The following is a 27,217-nucleotide window of genomic DNA, read 5'->3' as shown; positions in this document are numbered from 1 at the left end:
AGCACAATGCCTGGGACGTGGGACGTGCTCAATTAGTATTTCTTGAGTAAAAAAAGGAAAGAAGGAAGGAAGGAAAGGAGGGCAGGGAGGGGAAGCTGTGCCCCAGGGCAGCTATGCCTGGCTAGCCAAACTGACCACCTTCAGGGAGGCTACATGCAAATGGCTTCCCGCCTCTTCTTGCCTCTCCACCTCCTCTCCCAACACACATGCAGCAACTCCATGCCTCCTGCTCAAACTACAACAGGGGGCCAAACAACCCAGGGCATGCACAGCAAAGCACTAAGGAGGCTTCGGGGAGCCTGCGCCCCCACGCCCAGGCCTCCTGGGTCGTCCCAGTGCACTAGGTCAGTCTCTGTGGCTGCCCTGGCATTGACCTCTGAGCCTTGGGAGTCTTCAAAACCCAACCCAACCAATGAGCTGGTTTAACACACACTCACAAGTTCTCCACTGCTCAGTGAGCCCAGTGCCACACCGGGAGCTTGACGGGGCCTCCTCTCTTCAGACAAATACTGTCCTTGCTCACACACTGGGACACCCCTGCTATTATGGTCAAGGGGAAGAGGGCTAAACCTTGTGCTTCAGTCAGCATAGGCTAGTTCACGCTGCAGTAACAACTCCAATAGCTCAGCGACTGAAAAACAGGTGCATTTCTCACTCACACGACCTATTCATCAGCGGTTGGCTGAGGCTCGATCTTCCATTCCTTTCCCTGGGAACCAGGCTAGAAGAGCAACCACCCTGTATCTATGGTAGAGGGAAGGAGAACTGCGGAGACTCTCACAGGGGCATTTAAATACTTCAGTCTGGAAGTCACACACGCATCAATCACCTTCACGCACATGCACAGTCATTGCCTGGAAGAGTCACTCGCACCCTCCCCCGGGCCCTGCCCCATGGGGTCTGGGAATACAGTCCTGCCACAGGTCGGGAGGGCAGAGAGCTGGAAATAGTGACCCCAGTCTGGAACTGAGCCTTAGGCGTGCGACCCCATTAATCCTAAGCCCCTTCCCCTTAGTTAAGTGCCAAGGGCTGGACACCCTCCACAGAGGAAGTGTGGGAGGCCCAGCCAAGAAGGACGGAGGTGCTTCCTAGTCAAGCCTGACGCACAGGGGGACCCCGTTCCATACTTTCTTATCTGAGGCTCCTCTCCTGCTCTGCAGTCTCAGCTCTCCTGAGGCAGGGACAGCCCAGAGGGGGACAGTGCGGAGGCAGGCCTGCAGGCCTGCCGTCCCAACTGGCGGAGGACGGACTTCTCATTGGGTGGCTTCTCTTGTTGCGGAGCACGGGCTGTAGGCATGTGGGCTTCAACAGTTGTGACACTCGGGCTCAGTAGTTGTGGCTCGCGGGCTCTAGAGTGCAGGCTCAGTAGCTGTGGTGTACAGGCTTAGTTGCTCTGCGGCATGTGGGATCTTCCCGGACTAGGGCTCGAACCTGTGTTCCCTGCCCTGGTAGGTGGATTCTTAACCACTGCGCCACCAGGGAAGCCCAGGGTCATATCTTTCTTGACCTAAGCTGTGCTCTAGGCCCAGTGACAGCAATCAGAAATAATCAGGCTAGGTGAAGCCCATGCCATCCTGGAGAATGGGTACAACGATTTCCGCTGGGGCCTCCCTAGTAACTTTCTCTCTCTGATCAGGGGAAACACACGGGCGGCTGCCGAAACACCAAGGGAGGCTCAGGAAAGATGCGCGACTCTCTAACAGAGGACAGCCGGAGGAAGGTGGTTAGCCAAGAAGGGGGCCGACAGCACAGGGCAGCCAGCAGGGGCGAGGCCGCGACAGGGTGGCTGGGGAATGCCCCCACCGGCGGGGTGAGAAAGCTTCCGTGGCTGTGGTAATCTTGATAAAGAGATGACTCGCCCTGCCGCAGCATCCTGAGGGCTGCGCATCCGCCCACGCGCCCACGGTGGGCAGGCGAGTCCCACGCTGTCATCGTCTAAGTTGGCAGGCACTGGGCACACTTAATTACCAGGGAAGCAGAATCAGATCACACTTCCTATGCCAGCTCCTGGTTTCATTTGTGTTGTCTGTTTTTTCTTTTTTCTTTTTTTGGTCCTTTTCCATAACTCAGTTGAATGGATCCGAAAGATGTCCAGAACTGGGTTATCCTCAGGGATACAGAGATGAGGAATTTCATTCGTGCATCCTTTCATTGACGGAATAAATATTTACTGAGTGCGTGCTGTATACCTGGCACTGTGCTTGGTGGTAGGGAGAGTCTCATTTTTGTGTAGCTGTTGAGATTTGGACAGCACTTGCCATCCTTTTCTATGTTGTGGAGGGAGGGGCTGTGATCTTGGGACACCACAGTGGGGCAAACCGGAGGTGATCCCTGCCCAGAGGAGGCCACCTGGCTCCTGGGAGCTGAAGGGATTGGTTGCCATTTCACAAGCGGGTTACCCTGCCTTAGAGCTGGGCTTTTGCGTTGTTTCTATTAATGAAGTATAAGGTGGTGCCTCTAATCCGGTTCTGGCAATCTCCTCAAATGCCCTCGAGGGAAACCTTCCCTCCCATGGCCTTTTCTTTCTCGTTTGAGTTTTGAGGGCTTGTCAGAAGGGAGTTTGTACAGAGAAATGCTGGCCGTTGGGTGAGCCACGTCATGAAGGTAAGTGATTTAGCATAATTTTTTCTGCAGTTGGGAATCTCAAGTCGAGTCTGTAGGAATCCTTTAAAGAATAGGCATTCAGACTCTAGTTAGTGTTTCTCATAATCATTAATACAGGATTATTTAGAAAACTGACTGGAATGAATATTCCCAAACTCTTGGTCCTCCTCGACAGAAAAGCCTCCCTCTTCTTTAACTGGTGAGACTAGGAAAGCAGCTTTCACAGGGCATATTTCCTATATTAAGAGAAAGAAAGAGAGAGAGAAGAAAGAAGGACAGAAGAAAGGCGGGAAGAAAAAGGAAGGAAGGAGGGAAGGAAGGAGGGAAGGAGGGAAGGAGGGAAGGAAGAAAGAAAGAAGGAAAGAGAAAGAAAGGGAGAGAAAGTCCAAAGCACACATTCACCAGAGGAGGAGACCAAGGCCCAGGAAGGCCACAAGACTTACCAGGCTCACACAGCTTCACAGAACTAGCACTGGAGTACAGGTGGACTTCCCGTTGCACACCTAAGTTATCTTCTCTCTTTAGCCAAAGACACAAAGGCCTTTGACTTCAGTCACAGGTTTTTAGGGAACACGTAATATACTGGGTTTTGCTTTCCTCTTATTTAGCAATTTTCCAAATGAACTTCTATCAGACCTCTGCTGATTTGCTTTATTTAATTAGAGAGATTCCTGAGGAAGAGAGCCCCAGATAAATATTTTTATCTGGCTAAAGATAAAGACAATCTTGTTATGTCAAAGTTGAGGTGCTGTGATGAACCCCGTCTGCTGGACTCCTGTTGTCTCCTAGTTGGGGGCGGGGCATGTAGAGCAGGCAGCCTGGGAGAGGCAGCTGTAGCACTAACACAGCCCTCACCTTCCTCCACAATAGTGTAGAAGATAACCTTTGTGGCTGGGAGAGGAGGGCTAAACCAACATATATAATGACAAGGTCTCATCAAAACAAATTATTTCCTTTTCACCATCACCTTAGTAGTCAACTTTTCCATTATTGCCCAGCTATATCTTTCTGTCAGCATAAAAAAAATACCAAATGTGCATGGTATCCACACGAAGGCATACCGTCGGGAGCTTTCACGGCTGTAAACGTGCCCTCGCGTTCCCCCCATTTCCTCCTGCTTGGTGCTCGCATGCCGGCGCCTGGCAACCCGGTGCCTGCGGTGGGAGCTTACCCGGGGGGGGGCCGGGGCAAGAGGCGATAGTCCAGGCGAATGCCAGGCAAAAGGGCAGATCCGGCCAAGGACCGTTATCAGATGAGGTGAAGGGGTGTGAGGTGACTCAGACACTGTGAAAAGGCATTATGCGTGTATAACCATACTTCCCTTTATCAGAAAGCGTGCCCTTGAAATGCTGCGTCTGAACCAAGTTCTGCTAGTCCAGTCCTGTGTTCAAGGAGTTGGAGAAACTTGCAATTCACACGATTCCTATAAAGCATCCTTTATCTACCAAAGATACCATTTGTTTGTCCATTCATTTGTTCATTCCACAACTATATATTTATTCAGGACTTTCAGCAGGGCACTGGGTCAGGCACTGGGAATATGGGGGAGGCGGGGAGATAAGACTTTCCCTGTGCTTGTCAGCTTCAAAGCATTACACAAGCATTACCAGAGAAATACAGGTGTGCTAATTGATTTTTTTTTTTTTTTTTTTTTTGCCAAAATGGGTCTTCAGAAATATCTGCTTATCAGCAGACTAGTGACTAAATAGAACTGTGTTCTCAGGGCACCTGCCCCTCCCCCCTGACCCATCCACGACAGTTTGTTCCTCTTTCCCCAAATGTTTTAGTTTTAGTTTTGCTTTGATCCAAATCTTTTCTTGCCAGCCCATTTGAAGCACAATGTGATCCGGCAGCTTGGATCCCAAGTGCATCTGGGAAAATGACCCTTGGAAGAGGGAGAGCCGCTTTGGAGATGACAGCACCTAGTTTGGGAATAAAGATCATTTGAGACGTCTCATTAACACACAGGTCTCTGCCTGCTTATGGTCAGGGACCTAAGAGAGTGACAAGAGAGCGATTAGCGGGAGGTGGAATGATCAAGCACTGAGGCTGACCTGGCTGCCACGCTGCAGAGTGTCTGATCTGTCACCAGTGGACACCAACGTGAGGACCTGATATGATACCGTCCCTGGAGGGAAAAACCAGCCACTTAGTCCCAAGCTGATTTCACCCCTGGGGTCGGGTAGGGCAGTAGTTCGTCCCTGCTGAGATTGATACGGGTGCGTCTTCCTGCCCACAACGCCTCGGCCTGCCCCACCATCTGACACCTTCCAGAGTGTCTGATTTGCAGACTTGAGATCACACAACCCATCTCCTCTGACCCAGGGACCCACTTTACAGCCAAGGAGGTGCCACACTGGCCCACGACCTCAGGATCCAGTGTCCCTTTCATACCCTGCACAGTCTGGAGGCCGCCAGCTGGGGAGGGTCAGAAAGGCCTCTACAGGGCCACATTATGTGCCAGGTTTGGCATAAAGTCTTCCTTTAAGATGCACGGTATACTTTGGACACTTTGAATAGGGGGCAGAAGTGGCCCCTCCTCCTACGTATCTAAGTGGTCTAAGTCACTTATCTAAGTGACCTATTGGGAGTATTGTGCTTCTTATTCCTTAAAGGCACAATAACCAGATGCAATCAGAGCCTGACAAAAACCTGGTCACCGGAGAGACCAGGATTCTTGGGCGGCGGGGGGATCTCAGGGTTACCCCACAGCACCAGCAACCTAGACCAGCAAAACTGCCATCTGAAAAGATGAGCATCAATCGTGCCTCAGGGTAGCATCAGGGACTGTGGTTTGTCCAACCAACCTCCCTGGTGTACATCTTTTTTTTTTTTTTTTTTTTTAATTTAAAGGAATTGAGAGAAAACCAGCTGAGTGTGAAGTAAGCCATCACCTTGAAGAATCAGTGATGGGCCAGAGTGAATTTAATATGAAGCGTGAGTGAAGTTGAGCGATGTAAGAGGTGGATGGGGGCCAAGGCTGTTGGTGCCTCATCCACAGGCCTTCAGGGCACACGTGCCCTGTGCACAGCCAGTGCCTCTTACAGCAAGCGCCTGCTGCCGGGGGCTTTGTCTGGACCTCGGGGTGGACTTCAGGGTGCTTGGCTTCACGCAGGGCAGGCCAGGGGCGCCGGGGAATTGACGCACTTGGGAACAGGCCTCAGTGAAGCAGAGCAGGCAGTATGACTGGGAAAGGGGTTTGGAGAACATATAACAGAGAAACCTGGCGCCCAGGAATGGCCTCTCTGAGACGTGAAGGATGAGCGGGGGTCAGCCAGACAAAGAGGAAGAAGAAGAGTGCTGACAGGCACAGAGATAAAGGGAAGCCATCGTGCAGACAGGGGAACGGCAGGAGCACAGAACGGACAGAAATAGGCAGGGGTTGTTATTTCCTAAGAGCAACAGACACCCACTGAAGGGTCTTTGTCACAGAAGGTGACAAGATCCAACTTATGTGTCGGGAGATCACTCTGGCATAGTATGGAGAAAGGTTTTGAAAGAACAAGGCTGGAGACTGGGAGACCAGGATTCCTTTTGGCATTTGGATCTATGAGTCTGGTGTACAGGGACATGGTGTGACTAATGATACAGTAATTAAAGCCCACTGTACAGGGCAGAAGATGTTCCAAAGGGAATGTAAAACATGAGAAGAGCGGACAGCCCAGGCCTAAGCCCCGTGGACACAAACATTGAGGGAAAAGGTAGGGGCGTAGGAGACCCCAAAGAAGACCAAGGAAGAACAGCCAGAGAGGTACATGAAAAACTGAAAAGTACGACAGCCAGGGAGCCCTAGGGGAGAAACTATCTGGCCAGCGGCATCTAATGTTGTTAAGAGGATAAGCAAGATTAGTCTCATTCACTGCTTCTGACAAAATAAAATACAACCTTTTAGGAAAAGAATCGGAGGTGTACCTCGAGAACAATGACCCGACTCCTGAGAATTTATTCAGAGGAAATAATTCAAGTGGAGGGAAAAAAACCTACTTATGTAACTATGATGATATTACTTATAATGGTAAAACAAACCAGACAGCAAAAAACCTTTCATGCCTCTGATAGAGAATTGACTCAGAAAATTATGAGCCATAAACTTAACAGAATATTTTGCAACCATTAAATACTATAATTACGACTGCCATGACGCCACATTACAATGTATATAAAATAGCATCAAGTGAAAAAACAAAATGCAAGATTCTATGTAAAAAGTAAATATGCATAAGGGTAAAGTTGGAAAGTGCACGGAAAATATAAATACTTCAAATGTTAGAGAAGTAGAATTGTGAATTTTTAAAATTATTCCCAGTATTTTTGTCATACTCTTTATAGACAATAAATTACAATCAGGAAGGGAAAAGAAAAACATACTACAGGGCAACTTTACAATAGGTAGAAAAACCTCGTACGATGCCAAACCATTTGCTGTCTGTGCAAGGATGAGAAAACAAAACATAAATTTTGCCACCTATAGCAGGGTTTTGTGGAAGTGTTTATTGCTTTCTGGACCAAAGAGGGTCAGACAACTGAATACATCCTTAGTGCTCATCTAGAGAGAATAAATGTCCAAATAACCCTTAGTGTGAAAACTGTTTACTCTTGGAAGCCATGAAAAGAAAAGGAAATTAAGTTAAATGCAGCCTGATATTCACTATATTCATAATATTCACTATAGATTCTACACACTCTCCCGCTTACAGGGAGGAGCAAGGGAATTCACATATTTTGAGGACCGACACGTGCCAAGAATGCTGCCGATCACTTACACACAATGGTGGGCACCCCCCGAGGGACGCATCTTCTTACGTTCTCCAGTCAACAAGCATCAAAATCCACAGAGTCTGTCCCTGCTTTGCTCACCCCCTCTCAGCTCCCAGTGGAGAATTCAGTGAATTTCAGTAACCATCTTGTACAATTGGACAAGAGTGGAGACATGGCTGTGTTTCCCCAACTTACTAAATTTCAAAGTCACCTCTTCCCTTTCCATTTCATCTCCTCCTTTCTCTCCTCTTAGCTCTGCCATCATAGCTCTGAAATTCATTCACGCGTGAGCCTACGGCTGAATCTCTGTTGTGTAATGTTCCTTTATTCTAGTAGCTAATCTTCTTTTCATCTCACCCACGTACAGCATTTGAGCTCCATGCCTACTACAACGTTGTGGAACGTCGGGGCACTCCCTTCCAGTTGACTTCTAAGGAGGATTTCATTTCATCCCTTGATAATCACATCCTGGGTTTATTCACTTTTCTAATAATTCTATTAGAATGTTTATAAGATGACGTGCTTTTAATTGTTTCCCTCACCTCAAAGGTACAGAGAGTAAGTTTCTCTAATGGCTTTGTAACTCCCATCCTTTATTTTTTATTGCTAATGGACTCTCCAGTAATATAAAATGACTGATGAGTGCAGTCAGAGAAAAGCAGAAAAATCAATACCTGCCCAGACTCCACATTAGTTAAAAGCAAGTGAGGAGCTGAGGCTGGCAGACAATAGAATTTGCTCTCGCTCTTAAGTATCTGAAAGAAGGAAAAATTAGCTCAGATGGGCTGTAAAGCTCTCAACAAAGCAGACTTTTCTTTATAAACACAGGGTGTTGGAACAGGAGAATACCAAGGTAGGTTGGGTGTTCCTTAGACATCTGTTGTGCTCACTGTCTCCAGTAGAGGGCAGTGGTAGACACAGACGCTGACCCCCAGGCACCACCAAACCAATGCTGCCTGTCCCAAGCGCCTCTCCTCCCCTTGCAATACAAGGTCATGCTGCGGTGACTTGGACCAAATCCAAACCACACCCTTGCGCAGACGTGGTCGTCGTTAGCAGAGCCTCAGAGACTGCAGGTTCTCATTTGATAAACTAGGGTCTGCACAGCAAACGTACTAAGCATTGTACACGCGTCATCTCAAGTCGTCACAACAGCCCTATGATATGGGTACTATGATTATCATCATCTCCATTTACAGATGAGAAAAATGAGGTTGGTCAGCTTGTCCAAGGACACCCAGCCAGTGGTTAGAGCTGATAGTGGAAGTGGTTCCTGTCTACAACCCAAGAGCCCAGCCACCATGCTATGAATGGCTGGCCTTACAACCTGCTCTGTTCACATGCGCCATTTATTATCTTGCTCTGGGAACTTACTTGACAGCAGGAACCTTAGGTAACTCATGCTTTCATCCATTCACAGCTAGCAGAGGGCTTTGCACATAGTAGGTGGTCAATAAATAAGTCTGATTCATCATTCAAAAGTGCTTTAGTGTGTCTTTTGATGGTATTGTGATGGGTGGAATAGGTTCAACATACTTCTCAGTTTGTCTTCATTCATGATCTAAGGCAGCAGACAGCAATGACACAGATGAACCTGTTGAAGACACAGACAAGTGAGAAATAAACTTGAACTAATACCCACCTGGATGCAGTATTTAGGTTACAAATATAAACCAAGGACAAAAGGCTAAGGTGATCTTCTATGCCTGTTTCTTTAACCTTCCCACTCTGCTACTCCCAGGTTTCTTAAAATCTTCCATTAAAGTCCAGATTAATTACAACTTCGGATCACTGTCTCCAGAATTTTCTGCCAGCTGCCACCCCCAGAGCAGAGTGGGTGTGGGTGGATTTCTGCTCCCAGCTTTCCCTTTCAAGATTTCAGCCAACTACCCCTGTCATGGTATCTCTCAGAGTTTAGTACCACTCATCCCAGAGCACTCGCCCTCATCACCATTCCTATCAAAGGCAATGAGATTGGGACTTCCCTGGTGGCACAGTGGTTAAGAATCCGCCTGCCAATGCAGGGGACATGGGTTTGATCCCTGGTGTGGGAAGATCCCACATGCCGCGGAGCAACTAAGCCTCTGTGCCACAAATACCGAGCCCGTGAGCCACAAAAACTGAGCCCACGTGCTGCAACTACTGAAGCCTGCGTGCCTAGAGCCCGTGCTCCGCAACAAGAGAAACCACAGCAATAAGAAGCCCACGCACCGCAATGAAGAGGAGCCCCTGCTCGCCGCAACTAGAGAAAGCCTGCGCACAGCAACAAAGACCCAATGCAGCCAAAAATCAATAAATAAATAAATAAAATTTTTTAAAAAGTCAATGAGACTAAATCCATGCGTATCTATAATTTCTCACCCTTGTCAGGACTATGTAGATAAGTACGTTTTCATGTGTCTACATGTCACTCCTTTTATCACCTCTATTACTAGCAGGGCTTTTATACTAATTAATTAATGCAGCGCTGTAGCCTTGATGGTTCACCAAGGTAATCATGGATAGAAGCAGGACATATTTTTATACTTTAAAGAATTAAAGAGCATTATATTGTAATGATGTCTAGAAATAGTAAAGAGCTCGAGAGTAGAGAATTAAATGACTGTTTCTTAAACTGGGGCTCACAGATGATTTCTCAGAGGTCCTAGAGCTCTCTGGGAGAAACTTTTGTGTTGCATTTTGATTACATTTCATGAAAAATTAATATAAGCACATTGTGAGTTATGGTTACCTTTGAGAGGCTGTGGAACGTAGTGGTTAAGCAGACTGCCTGTGTTTACATCCCGACTTTGCCTTTACTGGCTGTACAATAAGGCTACTTCATAGGGTAGTAGTAAGGGTTACATGGATTGAAACATATAAAGCACTTGGAGCAGTGTCTGGTACACAGTAAGGACTTTATAAATGTTAGTCACTATTTTAATTATTACCAAAAAATGCCTTATGATTTCAAGTTTGTGTTTGCCTGTGTATTTACAGTCACATAGTAACCAATACTACTTGAACTTCAGAGCTAAGAGGGGGAAAAAAAAGGAGGCTGGATACATAAATGTTGTGTTCACATTTAGTGAAGTCCAAATGCTATCACAATATGCTATACGGTGGTGGATTTTTAAGCGTGTGAATGGAGAAAAGGAGTGGGAGAATTGAGTCACTCCCAAAAGCTCGCAGTGGTAGAGAAACACTGAACTCAAAAGAACGTGTATTATAGCGGACAACGCCATATTCCATGGCAGGAGGCACTATGTGGTCAGCAAAATCTCCTGTCAGTATGAATTAATGGTGTGAATTTAAATTTTCTTTACATTTATTTTTACTTAATTTATCAATTTCTTTTTAGAATTGTATAAGAGCTTTAAGCAGGAGTTGATGTCTCCTTTTTGTTTTACATATATAAATAACACTATTCTAGATTAATACTGGGACTCCAGAGGATTTTTTTTCTTTGAAAAATTTTCTTTGAAAGAATTTCTAAACTTCCCAAGCTTAAAAACACTGTGCCTAATTGTTCTAACAGCCTTGCCCTTTGGTTTGGCTGGTGGACCAGCAATGAACCAAGCTCATTTAGGACCAAGTTTTGCTCTGCCTCTAATATTCCCTCCTATTCATGTGACATTGGAAGCATATATATCCCCCAAATACCATAACCACTCCCTTATTGTTATTATTTACTTACTTAACTTCAAAGTCTCTTGCCTTTTAATGTTTAAAAGTGTTCTCAAGGCTTAGAATAGCTTGTCCTACACACTATGTATTTATTCAGATATGCAAACATACAGAGCAGCAAGCCTCAGCACTGTAGAGCATGGTCCTGAGGAAACAAAGAGTCATCTGCACAGCCAGCAGACCCTACGCTTTCCATGAGGAGAATTCAGCGAGGAAAGCCCCTGAAAAGACTTGACCTCCAGCTCCAAGTGGTGTGAGAGTTTGGCCAGAGTTGGGCTGAGGTAACAAGGCCAAGGTCACAGCCACTCTGGGGCCTTCCTCATGCTTCACAGTTTGCCTCCACTTGGAAGGCCCCCAGCAATATAAAGGATGGTCCACCTCCATTTTTTTCTATACTTTTGTGCTTTTTCTAATTCTCCTACCATGCATGCATACCGAGTGTTCTGGTGCTGCAGAGGAAGAATTGTATTTACAGAGGCCATGAGGTTTTAATTAACTGGTCTAAATTGTTGAATAAATGCCTGCATCCCTAGGGATCAAACCTCAGCTGAACAAGAGGAAAGAAGCTAAGTGTATCAACTGAGACAAATTCCTAGGAGTAACGTCTAATTAGCGGCTCTTTCTCTACCCAAGAAGCAAAGGACTAATGACGTCACCCTAAAATTTAAGAGTTTTCATGAGGTCTTGAAGGTAGATGTATGATCAGTCATTTTCAACATGAAGAACACAAGGCAGGGGTGCTATTCAAATTAGTTCACAACTGGGAGGACGAGGGGTTCCAAGAACCAAGCCAGCTGCCCTGAAGGCCCAGCTACACCAGGTGTTAGCCATTTGGCTGCTACATCCTGGGGGGTGGTCCAGGCAGTCCCAGAGGAGGGCAAGGGAGGGATACCCAAGGGGCTCAGAGCACAGCGATTTACCAGCCAATGGAGAAATAGTACCCTACTTTATGATAGCTACGACTACAGCAATGTTTGCTGGCTAACTCTCAGCTTGAATTTACCACTCCTTGGGTCCCAAGCTGGGGAAACAAAGAGTCTGGTCGTCAGCCTTAGCTCAGGTTAGGAGTTTAGAAATTTGCTTATTTTCCATTAGGGTATGAGGACAGGAGCATCTGTCAACACCAGGCAGTTGTGACTAATTGATTAAAGGTGAAGAAGGAGACCTCAACATGGGGAGGGAGTGGAAGTGTCAGAACCTACCTCACTTTGAAGACAAGATCTTAGATTTCCACTGATGTGTCATCACTCCTGGACAGACGGTGGGTTTGTTTTGTTTTGTTTTGTTTTTTTGCGGTACGCGGGCCTCTCACTGCTGTGGCCTCTCCCGTTGCGGAGCACAGGCTCCGGACGCGCAGACCCAGCGGCCATGGCTCACGGGACCAGCCGCTCCGCGGCATGTGGGATCTTCCTGGACCGGGGCACGAACCCATGTCCCCTGCATCGGCAGGCGGACTCTCAACCACTGCGCCACCAGGGAAGCCCCAGACGGTGGGTTTTAAACCACATTCGAAATGTACAGTCTTTCAGTGAAGGTTTCCTCTTAGATGGGAATCAAATTCCAAAGCATTTGCTTGGTGGATTTTTTTAAACGCATGTTCTCTAGCTAATATCAAGCCAGTCACAAAAACAAATGCTCACCCATCAATGGAGGATGCAGACCCGTATTTTTCTGGGGTTGTTTTAATTTGCTGCCGGCCTAGGGCATACTGTTTTTTTCACCTCTTCTGCCAACACAGCCATTTTAGGTATAAAGGGAGAAGTCAGTATACTCATGAAAGGGAGAAGCCAAGGTAAGCTGCTGTGTGAAAGCAAAGTCTGTGCTTTTATGAATGGGAGGGTGGGCGTTCCAAAGATAATTGCTTTTTGATCTGAGTGATTGAAGGAAATGACTTTTCTGAACGAACCTTGCACAGAATTCAGTCAGTCAGGGCACAATTTCTTTCACATGCCACAGTTCACCCATCAATCCCACCCCCAGATCCCCCGCTTCCCGTGTGGACTCGGCCTGGTGCGCAAAACAGCCCACACCCGCTTTCCAACTAACATCAAAGCGCAACAAAGGAGAACGAACAAGCTCTCACCATATCTGAAGCTGTAAACTAAAATCATTATCCCCTTTCCCTTGTCGCCTACAGAGTTTTCAGTCCAGGCAAAGTTTTTATGCTTTTTTAAATGAAGTTCTTCGAGGCAGGATGTTTGAAGCAGTCATCCAAGCTTGTCATTTAATGGAAACTGTGTGCAGGAAATTGCCAAGATGGAGATATTTGAGTCAAGCAGCCCTCTAACTGGAGGGAGGGAAGTGAAGCAAATTCTCCCGTCGACATCTTCTGAGTTCTACGGGGGAGGGTTATTAAGAAGACCAGCCCCCCTCCCAGAGGATGGGGGGTTGGGAACACTGGCTTTAGTGTGGAAAATCTCTCTCTCACACACACACACACATACACGCACACACACGCACACCCCAAATTGCAGTTTGTCTGAGCTACACACCACCACCTCTCCCCTCCTGCCACTCCCTGGGAGAGAAGGAGGAGAGCACAGCTCAAAAGCAGTGCCTAAACCCAGGTCTAAGAATAAACTGTACCAAATCTTTCTGGTGACTGTAATTGTCAACATTTATGATCCGAGAAACAGGTTTAATTGTCTTCTGGAAAATGGGTGGTCTTGTGTTGTCACCTAGACAAAATGACGGCCGTCTCATGCCCTTATCCGGGCTCGGCTCTGCCGAACATTGTGCGTGTGCTAATTAGCGGGTCCTCACACCCCCCTTGTGAAGGCAAGTGAGGGGCCCACTCAGTGGCCCTGGGAGGTGGGAGTGAAAAGCTGGCATTCTGTGGCCACCACCCCTCCTTCCATGGCAGCCAAGGTGCCCAGCTGAAGGGCTCCCTGGAGCGCTGAGCCCGAGCAGAGGAACTGTGTGTTCTGACATCCTTTGCTAATGACCCCAGATGCCATGCCATTAAAAAACCCTATAGGTGGGCTTCCCTGGTGGCGCAGTGGTTGAGAGTCCGCCTGCCGATGCAGGGGACACGGGTTCGTGCCCCGGTCTGGGAAGATCCCACATGCCGCGGAGCGGCTGGGCCCGTGAGCCATGGCCGCTGAGCCTGGGCGTCCAGAGCCTGTGCTCCGCAACGGGAGAGGCCACAGCAGTGAGAGGCCCGCGTGCCAGAAAAAAAAAAAAAAACCCTGTAGGTTTTTCCTCTGATAGCAGTTTTGAAAGGAGAGAAAGGGAAATGGGTGTTAAGTGAATGCCTCTTCTATACCAGGCAGTGGCTGATTTAATTTTCCCCAGAGCTATTATATCATTTTCCAGATGAGGAAACTGAGGCTTACAGAGAGATAAGGTGGATTAGGAAAAGGGGATTAGGTTATAGAGGAGAAAGGGAGCCTCCCATCCCTACCACCAGGAAGCAAAAACAAAACCCAACTCTGAGGTCCAGGCAACTCATACTGACCGGACCAAGAGTACTGTTTTCCTAGTAGCACCAACCAAATCTAGGCTGGCACACAGAAGGTGGTGGCGAGCTCCCAGGATCTCCACCCTGTCCTTTATCCAGTAGATTCTAATCCTAAAGAAAACCGGTGACTGTCATAGTCTACCTGGCATGGCTATCACCTGTCCTGCTCCTTCCTTACACCTCTCCAGCTGATTTCTCTGTCTTGTCCCATTTCCCTTCTTAATCACAGGATCCCTCACCCCACGAAATCCAATCCCTAGCTGATTACTTGCTCGGCAGACAACTTTTAAGTGCTCTCCACGGCAGTCTGTAAAGCCAGGACAGTAACCCCCAACACTCACACCCGCAGATTTTGCACAGTAACTTGTCAGTGGTTTGGAAAACATTAACCCCACCATAGAGGCGCAGATAAAACCCTGTCTTCCCTCTCAGTTCTTTTTTTCTTAACTCAAGCACAAATCTTCCTGCCCACTAGAAAGCTGATATTTTCTTTTCGATAACTATAAAAATTAGCAACTTGGATGCACTGGGGAAAAAAAGATAAACTGCATATGTTCTTGCTTCTCTTTTTATCTAACCGAACAGTACAGTATTCCTGGGACACAGATGCCTGCTCTGTGTAAGTGATCGTCATATAGGGCTTGGCATCCCTCATCTATCACACTGCCCTCTACGTATCTGCAGGGCTTTGAATAATCAAATCTGGGGAGCTGTATACTTTCTTGTTGTCCAAGTTCATTTCACAACACATTGGTTAAGCTGGTTTTTAATATGTCACCCAGGTCAATGTCAGTGAGCAGCTCTGAAGGTCTAATGAAGGTGTCTCAGTAGACAGAAGACTGGCAAAGTGGTTCCATGTTCCCCAGGGGGCTCTCCCTGAGCAATTCCACCCAAACCTTATAAACGCACACCCTTCCTTGCTGACCTCCCGTGAGTCAAGGCTGTCAGTCATTCCCAAGCCAGCAGTGGTTTTATAAAATGCACAAAGGGTAATTACAGAAAGGTCCCCCCACGAATGTTCACATGTAATCTTACCCTAGGACTTGAACCCAGGCTCCCACTTGAACCGTTTCCTACATAACTTCAATCGGGCAAACACAATAGTATGCACCTGCTTGGAGGGAGAGAAGGAAGCAGGGGTGGAGATGGGAAAGGGGAAGTTCAGACTAGCACAGCCCTGATCTTGAAGATTACTGTAAATCCTTTCGCAGTGTTGAAACAATTAGATCACTTGATTGGCCTTAACATTCCAAATCCCATAAATGAGCCTGGTTGGCACCTCATACTGTTAAGCAACGCATCATGCTGTTCCCACACCAACGTCTGGCTGAAGGAGAACAGACCAATTTTAATTTTAGCACTAAGAAATTATACCTATTCCAGGCCTTGTGACAATGTCTATAATGATACGTAGAAATGTGGTTTTTGTTAACTTTTTTTTTTTTTTTTTTTTTTTGCGGTACGCGGGCCTCTCACTGTTGTGGCCTTTCCTGCTGCGGAGCACAGACTCCGGACGCGCAGGCTCAGCGGCCATGGCTCACGGGCCCAGCCGCTCCGCGGCATGTGGGATCCTCCCGGACCGGGGCACGAATCCATGTCCCCTGCATCGGCAGGCGGACTCCCAATCATCGCGCCACCAGGGAAGCCCAACATTTTATTTTTTAAAATTACTTTTGCTTTAGACATCGCATGAATAAAAATTTTAAAGTGCACTCAGTTTCAAAAGTTATTTTCTTCCTCAAAATTTGGAAGTAGATATTTTGAAATGGTAAATTTCACTCAAAAGAGTTTTTTTTTCAAACACCATCTCTTACAAGTTCCAAATACTAATACTTCTGAGATGCAAATATTCACACAGCATGAAGTACTGTGCTATCTACCACTGTCACACTAAAACAAATAGAACATATGGTCCCTGATGTCTTATAAGTCTCCTGAATTATAAAACCAAATAAACAAATAAGCACGTGTATCCATCACAGAGCCCATAAAACTAAAAAGATGTAGGTCAAGTTCATTATTAATTCTCACGCATGTCTCAAGAAAGACAGATGAGACAGACAGACAGAGAAACAGAAGAGGGAAAGGGAGAGGGAAGCAGAGAAGGCAAAAAGAGAGAAAGAAGAAAGTACAAAATCAACCCCTGGGGCTCCAGAGCAGGGCTGCCGCTGGGGGAAGTCGGGGGCTCCTCGAGGATGGCGGGGAGGCACCTTTTCCCATTATATCCCAGGATGGCAGAGGAAGCAACAGGCTCTGACAAGATGGGACAAAAGATGGTTGATTACGTCACAGTAATCAACCCTAAAACAATGCTAACTATGTCCCAGGCACCTTAAATGTATTAACCACCTAAATCTTCCTAACAACCTGTGAGATTTAAACCCATATTCAGATGAGTTTACATACAAGGGGTCTAAGAACTTGCCCAAGGTCATGCAGTCAGAAACTGGCAGAGTCAAGATTAGAACCCGGAAGACAGGTTCCAAGAATCCATGCACTTAGCAGCCACTGGGCTCTGCTGCAAACACACTAGAGCTCACCTCACCGTGTGCGTTACTCCATCAGGCCAGGCGCCTGAGAGGCTTTGCCGATAAAGGACCCTGCCTAAAGACATGCTCAGCCTTTGGGTCACCTCTGTCCATGTGATACAGTCCTCTGGCCCTGCTTTGGCACAGTTTTTTTTTTTTGCGGTACACAGGCCTCTCACTGTCGTGGCCTCTCCCGTTGCGGAGCACAGGCTCCGGACACGCAGGCTCAGCGGCCATGGCTCACGGGCCCAGCCGCTCCGCGGCATGTGGGATCTTCCCAGACCGGGGCACGAACCCGTGTCCCCTGCATCGGCAGGCGGACGCTCAACCACTGCGCCACCAGGGAAGCCCTTTGGCACAGTTTTTATCTTTTTGGAACTAGATTCGAGTTTTTGGAACTACCAAAAATCAGAGCCATGCATGGTAAACAGGGTGAGCTCTGGAAAATAAGTTTTTAGGTGAACAACAGTGGATGATGGTGAAGTAATGAAACTATTTTCCTGGTGTGGCCCAGGAACTGCTTTGATAGAACCAAAAGAGGGGGTCCACGCGTGTTACAGGCAATTGTGCATTGTTGAAATTCACATGCAGGGGTCATTTTGATCTTTCTGAGAAGTTTGCTTGTTTTGATCACTTTCCAGTCAATTCCACACTCTGTCACTTCTCACCGTGTCTGAGGAGCATTTCCTTTTAAGTATAATATTTATCTTTAGTATTGTCTTTTGTAACTTTAGCTCTCCCACACAGGCATCTAGAGCACTCTTGCCTTTCCTGATAAAAAGTAGTAGGTGTAATGACTTTGGTAGGACTGAAATAGGAATCTTGATCTTTTTTTCTTTTTAATAAATTTATTTATTTAATTATTATTATTTTTAAAATTTTGGCTGCGTTGGGTCTTTGTTGCTGTGTGGGCTTTCTCTAGTTGCGGCGAACGGGGGCTACTCTTTGTTGCTGTGTGCGTGCTTCTCATCGCGGTGGCTTCTCTTGTTGCAGAGCACGGGCTCTAGAGCGCAGACTCAGTAGTTGTGGCGCACGGGCTTAGTTGCTCCGCGGCATGGGGGATCTTCCTGGACCAGGGCTCGAACCCATGTCCCCTGCCCCTGCATTGGCAGACGGATTCTTAACCACTGTGCCACCAGGGAAGCCCAGGAATCCTATTCTTTTAAACTCTGATATCTCATGAGAGATTTACCAGAAAGAAAACGACTTCAGTGGCCAGACCCCGCAGGCTGCAGTGCTTGCGGAATTCCCCAAATCCAAGGGGTCAGTATTGCTGGCTCCAGGATTTGAATTTATTAGTTCATGCAGAGTTAACTAATTAGGATGAGAGGAACTGACTCACACTAACTCTACACATTAGAAACTGATGTATAAACCAGACTAGACATTTACTTATTTGTCATGGAGGAATTGTCCTTCCCATAATTATACAACCTATTGTGACCAAATACAGTGTATTTCTCCAGTGCCTTAAAACTGATTTCTCTTTCTAGATTTCAAGAAGGCTCTTGATCATTTGTCACCATTCCATCACTTCAGACTGTAGACATTACGATAGATTAAGCTACTAATCTTACATTAGGTTATTTGTTTCAACCATTTCTTCATATTAGCTTCTATGCTTGGTCATCTCAAATGGACTGGCTATTTCCCAGCCCATCTACAACTCACCTCTTGATTTGGGCAACCACATAGAATTTCTCAGTTAATGATCTATGTTCCTTACTTGGTGTATTAGAATTCACTTGTATATTAGTACTAAGTTTAAATTAAATAAAAACAAAAGTTTAACTATTCCCTCCTCACTAAAGACAATTACAATAATAGCTGACATTTGTTGACTTCCTACTATGACCCAGGCTCTGTTATAAGCACTTTGCAGGTATTGACTTATTTAACCCTCACTACCCTGGGAGGTAGCTTCCATGATTCTCCACATCTCACAGATGAGGAAACTGACCTGAGACATAACTTTCTCAGGGTCAAAGGGTTAATAAGTGGCAGAGCTAAGATGCAAACACAGTTTGATGCCCACAGTCTTAACCACAACACTAAATTACCCTCTTAGACTCTTTGCTACTTGGGTGTTATGACTATTACAGATGAAAACAAAACAAAACAAAAAAAAAAGGAAGCAGCTGTTTTTCTCACTTGCCCTGACCCTAACTGTTCTTCACTTTTTTGCATTTTATCCATGCAGAACAAAGCTATATTTGTAATTAAACTCCAGATAAGTAAGTACCTGTTTTTAGCAGGGCCAAAAATTTGAGAAGGTTTAGCTGTAGCTGATAAAATATTTAAACCCAGTGATGTTTTGGATGGAATGTAAAGATTCTTTCCTGTGTTATCAAAGCCTTGGGATATCCATAGATCCTTCCATTCTGCACTTTCCTAGTCGTTCCCTCACAGACATCGCAACCCTCTCCTCGAGTTTCTGGGGCCCCCAGCTGGGGACAGCTACACCTGGGCGTGAGAACAGGGAGCATGATAGCTGCAGGCAGGACAAGCAGCTAGATGAGAACAAAAGATAATGGAAATATTGGGCAGCTGTAACTATTATCCACTTCTGACTGAGACATCTTAGGCAGGTCATTTAATTGTTCTGCCTCCGTTCTTCTTCCTTTGAAATGGCATTAGCAGTACTTGCTTCTGCCCACCTCATGAGGGGCATTTTGACACTAAAGAGGCAATGTTTAGAAAAGTTTTTTGCTCTCTTCAGAATGTCCAAATAGAATCCAAATTTGTTGTGTATTTTCTACTGCTGAACACCTGCATGAGACTATTTTTAAGCTACTTTCTTTTAGCCTTCTTATAGCAGCAGGTAGATTTGGACAGTTTGACCTTGGTCCAGCCTTAAAAAATTGATCCAGTGAAGCAAACGGCCTGTGTTGGTGATGGCTGAGGTGTGGTGGGAAGGACTTGGAGTGAGGATGCTTGGGTTTGAGTACTGAGTTCAGGCCCTGCCATCTGAGTTGGGTGAAATGGAGGCAGTCACATTCTCTCTGGGACTCAGTTTCTTCATCTGTAAAATGGGGGCTCTGTTTTAGAGTTGTGATGAGGACATAGGGGAATGCATATGAAGGGGTGTCATGATTGCACAAATCTAACTCCTAGTCTACTTCTCCCTCGTTTAGCATTGGAAGAGACCTCACACATTGCCTGGTCCCATCCTTCCATTTACAGGTCAGAAAACTAAGGTTCAAGGAGGTCAGATGACTTCTCCAGGGCCTTGTCTCCTGACTCCTGTTCTCACTCCCTCTCTACTTTCCCTGGTTTTTGAGTGGCTTCTTACAACAGAAGACACAGCTTCTGAAAGGACAGAGAGACAGAGGGCACCCTCCCAGGATGCTAGTCAGCTTGTACCTCAAGTGTGAAGAAGAAAAGTCTACACTCAGATGTCAGCCAGAGCTTGGAAGAAATAGATTCAGCCATTAAAGTAATCCTCGCACACCTCAGTGAGTAAATACAGTCACCCATATAGGAACGAGGTAGGAATAAGACAACAGGTGCTTTGAGAGGATTACATGTATTTGTTACTGGGGACATGCAAAAGCCGTTTCCAAGCATTTATTATTTTCATTTAACATTTATTCAATAAAGAGGGTCGCAGAGCACGCTCTCATAATCTGAGCCCCTTTTGACTCTGTGCACAGCTTTTCAGATGCCTGCAATTTCTTCCTCTTACTTACAAAGATGTTTATTGAACTACAAGAGGTAAGTAAACACCTGGAGAGATCTCAGAGGAAACCTGTTGAATGGTTCCTCTCCCTAATAGAAGGGATCAGATAGATACCTGAACTTCAGTGAATCCCAAAATACTCCAGCAAAAGGAATTAAGCCCTTAAATGTCCATACTACTGGTAGACAGAGAGAAGCAGACAATTTCAGGGTTGGAAGAAACATTATGATGGGGTCTGGATGCCCCAGGATTTTGTTAAAATGTAGATTCTGGATCAATCAGTTTGCAGGTGGATTCTGAAGTTCTGCATTTCTAAAAAGCTCCCAGGTGATGTTGACACTGGTTTGGGACCACACTTTGAGTAACAACTCCATTCACTATGCACCTGTTCTTAGCTATTATTGGATAAAGCAAATAAAGCTTTGCAAAGCCTTTTGGGTGCTTGTATTAAGAAAAGATATAAGTTGATCAAGATATCACTTATATGTGGAATCTAAAAAAATGGTACAAATGAACTTATGTACAAAATAGAAATAGAGTTACAGATGTAGAAAACAAACTTATGGTTACCAAGGGGGAAAGGGGGGGGGATAAATTGGGAGATTGGTATTGACATTTACACACTATTATATATGAAACAGATAACTAATAAGAACCTACTGATAGCACAGGGAACTCTACTCAATACTCTGTAATGACCTGTATGGGAAAAGAATCTAAAAAAGAGTGGATATATGTATATGTATAACTGATTCACTTTGCTGTATAGCAGAAACTAACACAGCATTGTAAACCAACTCTACTCCAATAAAAATTAATTTAAAAAAAAAGATTGTCTCTAAGTATAGGAGAAACAAGTGCTACCTCTATCACCAAAAAGAGATAACTGAAAATCCTAGTTAAGATTAAGGAATTTGCAATTTAATATATCACCTTCTCCAAGGGGATCCACCTTTGAATCAGGGCTGGGGGGAAATGAGAATGCTGAACACAGTGTTCCTCTAATAGCGCCATGGCAGGTCCAAGGGGCGGGTAGGTGGGAGACGTATCTGGGGGAATGTGCCCTTTCTAGCGCGCCACAGCACCTTCAAATATTCTGACTCTGGAAACTATGTCTTTTGAATCCTATACCTGAAATAGCCAAAAATAATTATCTGTATGTAATTTTGTAGACATTTCAGCCAATTTCCAAGTGTAGAAGTTTAACTTAAAGGACTACAATCACCATGGTTTAAGCAACTTTGCGTTGCCCATGGTATTTAGCACAACGTCTTGCTCAAAGTAAAGCCCTAATAAATATATTTTGACAGGGGGAGAGGGTGAGTAGAAATATATTCATAGCCCTGGGAGATATGGGGACAGGAAAAACTACTAGTTTTTCATTGGTTCCCATAGGCAAAATTACTATATAAACTGGATAATTCAATTATTTTGCCCTCAATCAATTGTTCTCTTGTAATTAATCCAGTCTTAAACTTTACCAAGTAGGTCCTGGATTGAGCCTCTCTACAAGAGAATTTCTGGTGTTTGGGGGCTCATGTAGCAACCAGTTTGTCACCTAGGACCATAAAAATTCCAATACTCTAAAAAAGGTCTTCACACGACAGTTGATCCAATGTGACAGTAGATCAACGAATGTAAAGATGTATTGACCTTTAAAGGACTCTACAGTCACTGAATAAATGATATAAAGTTATCTTGATTATGAACAAATTTATTTCAACTTTCCTTTTTTCACCGAATATTTGTTAATACACTGAATTCAAAACACCAGTTTTTTTTTCAGTTGAAGAACTTCAATCCTAAGATGACAGATTAGAAAACATTTTAAATCACAAACCTTTTTATTAAACATGGGGGGAAATGAGTTAGGGTGAACTCAATAGAAGGTAAACATAGAGTTTTCAAATTGCAATTATATACAGCTCAGTCACAAAGCCCTGTACGCTGTTTTTTCCAATCAGCTTCACTGAGGTGTGAGTTAAAGTGTGCAGCCTGATGAGTTTTGACAAACATGACTGCCACTACCACCAAGATATAGAATACTTGTCTCATCCCCCAAATTTCCTTCAATCCCTTTATGATCAATGCCCACCAACCTTGACAACTACAGATCTGCTTTATGTCACTATGGTTTTGCCTTTTCTAGTTGTTTATATAAGTGGAATCCCACGGCAGGTAGTCTTTTTGGTCCCGCTTCTTCCACTTAGTCTGTTGCTTTTGCGATTCATCCTATGTTGTTGTGTCTAGCAGCAGTTTGCTCCTTTTTATTGCTAAGTAATATTCCATTGTGTGCATATATCATAATTGGTTTATCCATTCAGCAGCTGATGGACATTTGGGCTGTTCCTAGTTTGGGCCTATTGTGAACAAAACTTCTATGAACACCGATGTACAGGTCTTTGTGCTGGACATAGCTTTCATTTATCCTGGGTAAATACCTTCGATGTGGGATTGGTGAATCATATAGGAAGTATATATTTAACTTTATAAGAAACTGCCAGACTGTTTCTCTGAAAAGGGCTGTGTCATTTTGCATTTCCACCAGCAGATTTTGAAAGTTCTAGTTGCTTTACATTTTCACCAAAACTTGGTACTGTTAGTCCTTTTCGTATTTGTCACTCTAGTGTAGGTGTAGCAGTCATCCTGGTATCTTAATTTGCATTTCCCTAATGACTAATGATGTTGAATATCTTTTTTGTTCCTATTGGTCATTCATATACCTCCTTTAATTCACAATTGTTTACAACGGTTTTAGAGTAAAGGTGGCCCCACTTTAAAGATCAATGAACTAAGGCCACAGAAGGAAAATGTAAATGCTCACATTTATGCCACAGAGCTCCTGAGACAATGTCCTTAAGGAAGAAAGGAGAGGTTTTATTAAGCAGAGTTAGGAAAACTGATATGTGTGAATTTCCACGAGTACATTTGCTAGTCTACTAAATAGAGAGATAGAGATTTTTAAACACAATGGTATAATTTTCAAGTGAGAAAAAAATTGAATCCTAAATTAAATGAGGGGAAAGAAAATACCTTAAAATGTTAATTCACAATTTTTAAAAATCTCAGCTTTAGGTAAGATTTTGACATACAGTGAATATAGTATGGTAGTTTAGAGTGTTGGCGGTAAAGCCAGACAGTCTGGATTCAAATCCTGGCTCTGGCACATATGTGCTGATAAGCCAGGTTGTTGAGCACTCTGAGTCTGATGTCTTTAATGTATGAAATGTATAAAATGAAAATAACAATATTATTATTATAAACAGTAATAATAAACAAAGGTTTGTTGGGATAACACATGTATTTAGAATGGTGTCTGGCATGTATTAAGTGTAATGTAATAAATATTAGTCATTGTTATGATGATGATGATATTATTATTATATAGACACTTGAAAGCATGAGATTGAACTATGTAGCCACTGAGCTAAACAAACATGTGATTTTCTCTATAAATAGACGCTTTACAAGATTGATACTTGAGATCAATCCAGGTCACCACTGGTTGGAATGAGGCCTATTTACCACCTCAGAACACGTTTAAGGATGACTCATTTCTGAAAAATCATCCCAGGTAATATGTTAGATGAATTGTCCTCCTTTCTAAAAGGAAGACTTCACCTCTTCCAGTACTAAGAAAAAAGAGCTGAGAGAATGGTTTCCTGAAAACAAACCCATAATTTGATGTTCTTCAACCCAAATAATTAGCCAGTGGCTCCTAAGGAGTTTCTTTGTAAGACATTCTGGATATGAGGCCAATCACTTGCTAGAACAGCAGCTTCTAACCTTAGCAATATTAAGGTAAAAATAAATAAATTAAAAATTATTATAATCAATTAATTATAAAAATTATAACCAATGAATTATAATTTTAATTTTTATTGAAATATAGTAGATTTACAACATATTTGTTTCAGATGTACAGCAAAATGATTGAGTTATATGTATAAATGTATATATTCTTTTTTTTACATTCTCTTCCATTATAGGTTATTACAAGATATTGAGTATAGTTCCCTGTGCTATACAGTAGGCCCTTGTTGATTATTTTATATATAGTAGTGTATATATTTTAATCCCAAACTCCTAGCTTATCCCTCCCCCCATTTCCCCTTTGGTAACCGTGAGTTTGTTTTCTATGTCTGTGGATCTATTTCTATTTTGTAAATAAGTTCATTTGTATCCTTTTCTTTAGATTCCTCATATAAGCAACATCACATATTTGTCTTTCTCTGTCTGGCTTGCTTCACTTAGTATGATAATCTCTAGGTCCATCCATGTTGCTGCAAATGGTATTACTTCATTCTTTTTTTATGGCTGAGTGATATTCTAATGTGTATATATATCACATCTTGTTTGTCCATTTATCTGTTGATAGACACTTAGCACCAATAATTGGATACTGTATTTAAATTAATATTTCAGTAATCATTTCATTTTCTACCTACTTGTGAAAAATAGTACACATATATGTAGGGCAGTTATTCATTAAACCAACTAAAAACGCTTGCTGAGGACGCTTGCAATCACTCCAAGTACCCCACAGGGTCTAGGGCTCACAGATGGGGAACCTCTATACCAGAACATACATGCAGATTTTTTCAGCCTTGGCTCTCCTGAGAGAATTCCCCCATGTTGTTTGTGTTCAGTGACATCTTCTTGTACTAAGATCATAACAGTTTCACCGAGAGTTTTGTGTTTATCGTGTAGAATGTGTGTACAAGCCACACACCGTTATAAAGGCCTCTAAGCCCAGGAGAGACCGTCCAGTTTCTTCAAATACTTAAATGTTCTCTGTGTTCTTGACTGTGGTTTGTGGTATCTTCCTTCTGATTCTAGCAGGATCCTTTCTGTAACTGGTCCTAACTGCTTTCTGTAAGGATGCAGATTGCAGAGACAGTTCCAACTTACTCGGTGAAGGCCCTCCAACTTCTGGACTTCTTTTCTTCTGCATGACAAAGATGAGACTTCTTCTCTGTAGAGATCACAGGTGCATCTGTACAGGTGTGAGTCCCTTGTGAACCCCTGGGAGAAGCTATGACTTGTGGGGTCAGGTCCCACCCATTCATCTCCTCTTCACGCAATGGTGGAAAGCCAATAGCGTTAACACAGGCAGGGAGGTGAGTCCGCAACGAATTGCTCTTATGCAGCAAAGACCAACTGGTGGTTCGGTTTTCTAGTAAATTCCCAAAATCTGGAGTCATTTGGGTCCAAAGGGGGAACTTGTGAGAGTAGGGGCAGGGCAGGGGGAACAAGGCAAAAATAGAAGCAACAAAAATATGCCTTCAGTGTTTGCCTGCTCATTGGACCAGCACTGAGCCAGTACTCCCGTGGCCTGAATAACTGATACTTTTTATAAGTAACTGAAGAGCTATAAAAAGCTTAGCATTTAAGAAAACAACAAACAGCTGTGTCGAATGAACAAGAAAAATCTAAAGAAAGAGCCTGTCTGAGTGGCAAGAGGTCACACTGCTTCATGAGGAAGTGCTAGAACATCACCAACATTTGCTACATCAGTGTGTTTTCCTGGCTGGTTATACTACTCTTCCTTTCACCTCAGTGCCACTTCCCCATTGAAATAGAAAAACAAATGCATGTCACCAGAACGCTCCGCAATATTTCCTGGAAACAGCACTTCTTTTCTGTGCACTTAACCGTGTGTTGGGCAGTGGTGCACATGAGGGGCTCCCGATCAGCAGAGTGAACAAACACCTTACGCAGTCAGGCTGAGCCTCACTGCCCTGGGACCCCTGGGCTTAGTTCACATGTGTCTTGAGGTCCCACACAGCTGCCCTTCACTTTAACGGAAAATGCCATCTGCAGGAACCACAGCTAGCAAAAGGCAGCAATAACCCTCCCTACTTCCTCTGGTAATTATCCATAAACTCAATAATGAGGCAATTACCAGTGGGAGGCAGTATGGTAAAGTGATCAGATATATGGGCTTGGGGCTCTGAATTCCAACTCCTGCACTTACTCCTGGGGGACCTTGAGAAGTTAACTAACCTCTCTGCACCCTAGTTCCCTTAATAGTAATGAGTAAGCCGAACAAAGTCATCTTCCCCTAGCCTTCAGCTGAGCCTTTGGTGCGCTTGTTAGACAATGGTCTATGATGACTCTAAGAGGGGGTACAGCCATCTTCCCTAATTTCCAATCTTTAGGTATCTTTTCTTAATGGCACATAATAAATGTTAGTTGGGACAAACAGTAAGTGAATAGGAAAATGCAGACCTAGATCCAACCATTTCAATACTTACATTAAATGTAGGTGGATTCAACACTTTGATTTAAAAAGCGGAGATGGGCAGAACAGATAAAAAGTAAAACCCGACTATGTATTGCCTATAAAAGATATACTTTAAACATAAGGATTCAGATCAGTTGAAATGAATTGGATGGAAAATGTGTGTCATAAGAAGGCTGGAGCAGCTACAATAGTATTAGATAAAGCAGACTTCATTACAAAGAGTTTGCCATAGGAAAAGAGGGACTTCTCATAATTCAACAGAAAGACATAATAAT

General features: G+C 44.4%; 1 long non-coding RNA gene across 1 annotated transcript in view; it reads right to left on the bottom strand.

The window, feature by feature from the left end:
• Window positions 1-8,534: 8,534 nt before the first annotated feature.
• LOC138842321 (uncharacterized) overlaps window positions 8,535-27,217 on the bottom strand; it is a 77,821-nt gene continuing 59,138 nt past the window's right edge. The window contains exon 3 of the long non-coding RNA XR_011376708.1: window positions 8,535-8,956. This is a non-coding gene — a long non-coding RNA (uncharacterized lncRNA). The remainder of the gene's footprint in view (window positions 8,957-27,217) is intronic.

The sequence above is a fragment of the Globicephala melas genome, chromosome 14 (genome assembly GCF_963455315.2).
Source record: "Globicephala melas chromosome 14, mGloMel1.2, whole genome shotgun sequence".
In the NCBI taxonomy this organism is placed as follows: domain Eukaryota; kingdom Metazoa; phylum Chordata; class Mammalia; order Artiodactyla; family Delphinidae; genus Globicephala; species Globicephala melas.
This window is presented reverse-complemented; position numbering and strand designations above follow the sequence as displayed.